Raw genomic sequence first — 4,493 nt, forward strand, 5'->3', positions numbered from 1 at the left:
CATCTTATATTCTCAAAAAAAATATAACAATAATAATAATAATAAGTGTTTCTTCTCCCTAATTCCATCTCATGAAAATCTAAATTCTCATGCTCCATCTTCAATTCCTTGGTTGCCCTAAAAATAAAGAAAAGGGCTTTTATCAGCATTTAACTGGAAAAGAAAACGTGTTGTTTCTTGTATGACGTAGAAACAGTCGACTTTTTTTTGTTATTAGCGTTGTGCCTTCCCTTGGCAGATGTCAGGCATAGCTGCCGTGCAGCATGGGAAAATGTGTAAATGTCCTTATCGCATATATAAGACAAATCAGACATCTAAAGTCTAGACACAACCAAATCCAATACTCATACCAGTCATGTAAGATATCCTCATATGACATTCTCATTTCAGAACATATACTAATAATAATAAATGCATATATATATATATATATATATATATATATATATATGTGTGTGTTTCTTAGAGAGGCAAGTGCAAGACAAGCTCGACAAAGCAAAAAATCTCCTACTAATCAGATAATGCCCACAGTGCATATGCTGTTTCACCATTCTATTTGGATAATCCTGCAAGCATTCTATCCCGCTGATTAAATGTATATGAGGACAACAATATAGAAATCAGATAAATATCAATAAATGGATCAGAGGCGGAGGGAGGTAGGGGCCTACTGGGTCCCGTGCCCCACTTTTATTTTCTGAAATAAAATACTATGTATAAATATAATTTAGAGACAAGCTAGTGTACTGGTGGGTATGAGATACCCTCATTTACAACTATTTGAACAAAAATTTACAAGTATTTGAACCAAAATTACAACATTGAGAACAAAAGTTACCATATTCATTTACACTATTTACATATAGTTAAACAAAAATTACAACATTGACAACGAATTTGTTCAAAAGCTTGTAAAAATGTCGTAACAGGTATAATTACCATTATTAGAATTAAGATTACAACATTAACAACGAATTTGTTCAAAAACTTGTAAAATGTAGTAAGAGGTGTAATTACCATTATTAGAACTAAGATTACACAAAATAGGACTCAAATTACAACTTTGACAACAAAATTTGTTCTCACTTTTGTAAATGTGGGTATGAGATACCCACCACTACACTAGAATTTCCCTATAATTTACTAATATTATATTAAAGATAGATTTTGATATATGTTTTTAAACTAATTCTCACCTGATGGACCCAATATTCATGACTTCACGTGCTCTTTTTTTTAGTTTTATTTTTTTTTATGTTTTTCTGTTTTTTTGGAGGGTGCTCCCCTTATTGATCTCGATGATATATTATATAATATTTCTATTTTCTAATATATAGTAGAATTAATTATAATTAATGATTCTTATTTCTTCTTACTTACAGATTTTTAACATCAAAATATGTATATATATTGTTAAGTAACAATTCTCGGCCAATTCTTTTCCAAATAATATTGTCACAGTAGTTTCTGTTGATTCTCACTACTCCTATTTTGAATGAAAATAAATGTGTCTTTTATGTGCATTATTTGCTCATCAACTACAATTAAATCTGGTAGCAGTGACAAAGAAGCACAATTTGGTTTCATATTCTACTATGAACATTGTGAAGACTCATTTACACATTCGAACGAGTGACGAGTTTATGAATAATTGCTTGATTTCATATATTGGGAAGATATGTTTACTAGTACAGATGATGAGACTATCATGAAATAATTTCAAAATATGAAATTTCGTTGAGAATAATTACCATTATAATAGATAGAACTTATACTTAATGATTTTTTATGTTTTGATATTTGTTTTTTCAGTGCCCCAGTAGACTTAAATTTCTGACTCCGCCACTGAAATGGATACGGTGTTTTCAAAGCAGAGAGTCTTGCTTGCAGATAAATTTTCAGCAAAGGCTCAAGCATCATGCCATATAACTTGCAGAATTCAAATCACCATCTATACATCATCACTAAATGGCCTGTGAGTGTGACCAACTTAAAATGATAGACCAGATTGTAAAAAAAATATTGCATGGCTATTATAGTGATAGGCAGTCCAAGGCCCCAATGATGTAGAAATTAATCAAAATCTGGTGACTTTATCAAGTAGGAAATTGCATGATATTGTTTGAAATCGGACAAAAAAAAAGGGTTAAGAAAAGATATTGTTGCAGCTTATGACATCAATAAAATGCTATCAAAATGACTTAACAAGTTAACTACTTAAAAAAAATGAACAAGAAAGAAACACCTAAAGCACCTAACATTGCAAGGGGACCAAAAGTCTAAGAAGTATTAGACCATAAATAAACCAGAATTCCCAGGCATACTACATTTCCATCGTGAAAAGACTATGGCCTCTATTATTGGGGGATCAAATTCATCCTAAAAATCAGAACTTGCACATTCCACTAATAATGGCAAGTAAAAAGAAGTCAAATTTCTCAAGCAAGGCTTCCCAAAGCATGCAATTGTTGACCAAATTAAAACAGTTTCAAGCATGTTTTCGACCATCAATTGATCAAGTAAATTATAAGTGATGTGGGTTTTCATATTCAAAACTCACATTTGCAAAGGTTGCACTCACCAAACATCATAGTCTTGATTTAGGATTTGTATATCACAAACTAAACTAATATAATGCCGACTAGCTTGGAAAAAAGAAAGATGGTGACAGTGCTAAGCATTGATGGAGGTGGAATTAAAGGAATCATACCTGGCACCCTTTTTTCCTTTCTTGACAAAGAATGCCCAAAACACCAACAAACATGTAGTCAAAAGCAACCAACTGCAAATTAATCATGCATAGAAATCAGACAGGAAATCCTAGAAAGCAGAGACTGACCTTCATTGTCTTGTTGAAACTAGGAGAGAAAAAAACCCTTTAGTTTTCAAAGCCAATGGAACATTTAAAATTCACTGCTCATAAGAAAGACATAAGCTAAAAGAAATCCAGTCTAGTTTGGTAAGGATTCAATGTTGTGACAAAAATCAACAATATGCAAAGGAGGCAATCAATTCCTGAAGAAGATAACAAGCTCTTTACCTAAGGTTTCCTTCCTTTTAGTCATGAGGTTAGTCATAGACTTCTAGTTGTAAACTCAAATCAAGAGGCATCAATTCATTAACACTGCAAAATATAGACAATGGCGTATCAATCTCACTAAAGAATTCAATAAAATTTTCTATCTATTCAAGCCCAAATTAGTATCACTACCTGTGTAAGATGCATTCAATTTAGGCACCATGCAGTTTAGTACTTTCTACTTGTTTACTACTAAGATTAGAAACTAGCAGATCGTGTTCAATTACAAGAACCCACAGAGATATGCAATCGTTACTTTTCCAAATCCACCCCATGCCCCAAATCCCAATATATGCAAAACATCATCCTATCAAAAATGGGTTCGAAACCTCAACATGCTGCAACAAAATTCAGTCCTATCAAATTTTTCCCATTATTTCTCAACCCAAGACACAAGCGTAACAAAAAATTTAAAAAAATAAGGATAGACTAACCTTCAAATTCGATCGACTAACCTCACTAACCAATGAAAAATTCCCAGAATCTCTCAACCCATAATATGACTCACACCATTACTACGAGTTCAACCTTGTTACGAGTCGCCTTGTAGTCGCCACCTTCTCCACCGAGTCGAATCAGATCGAATTTTTTTTTTTTTTTTGTTCTAAAAACTGAAAATAGAGTGAAAGAAACAACATCTTTCCTCTTCACTAGAAGAGGGAAGTCGAAAATTTTGGGGGAGGAGGGAAGTGAAATTTGGGGAGGGAACAAGCTTGAGCGCGAAGTGAAATTTTGGAGCTATTTTTGGAGTATTAAAGTGAAATTGGACAACATTAAAGACTTCGGTTGTGTCGTCCAAATAGTCTTCACCCTCTGAAAAATATCATTTACATGTTGAGTGTCCTTATAGCCCTTCAAGGACTCCGCATAAACCTTGTTTGGTGTCGTTATAGCCCATAATTGTAGTAGTGGGCCTAAACTCTAGTGACTTATCCAAGTTGTGATAGTGTTAGTCTTACAAATATCTTCAGAGATATTCTAATCATTGTATGATTCAGTTTCTTTGTAAGACTTATATTCTCTGCTTGTAATCCTCTATATAAAGAGGCCCTTATTATCAATGAAAATACAACTCAATTCTCTCCCAATTTCAGTTTTCCTAAAACACAAACATGATTTTATCCCTAATGAGAAATGGTAGACTTTACTAACCAAATTTATAAGAATATCCTTCTACATGTTAGTGATAAACTGCATTGAATTAGAAAATATCTCTTAAGCAAACAGAACAAAAACTGACCAAGTCACATCCTAACCTAACTGAGATTTTAACACAAACTGCAATCCCATAATGTACAAAGACAAAAGAAACCTTTATGAAATGTAGTGCAATTACTTGTGAAGTAACTTGGAGAATCAGTTAAAGCATTAAGTACCATTTCAGTCGAAAGAGTCTTGATTCGAACATTGATAC

The 4,493-nt window shown here is 32.8% G+C and overlaps 1 long non-coding RNA gene across 1 annotated transcript; it reads right to left on the minus strand.

Annotated features, from left to right (window-relative positions):
* Positions 1 to 1,245: 1,245 nt before the first annotated feature.
* Positions 1,246 to 3,666, minus strand: LOC112185985. The gene is made up of 2 exons (XR_005807153.1): positions 3,514 to 3,666; positions 1,246 to 3,124 (listed from the first exon to the last, which is right to left on the minus strand). It is a non-coding gene; the product is annotated as an uncharacterized LOC112185985 (long non-coding RNA).
* Positions 3,667 to 4,493: the final 827 nt, after the last annotated feature.

The sequence above is a fragment of the Rosa chinensis genome, chromosome 2 (genome assembly GCF_002994745.2).
Source record: "Rosa chinensis cultivar Old Blush chromosome 2, RchiOBHm-V2, whole genome shotgun sequence".
Taxonomy (NCBI): Eukaryota; Viridiplantae; Streptophyta; class Magnoliopsida; order Rosales; family Rosaceae; genus Rosa; species Rosa chinensis.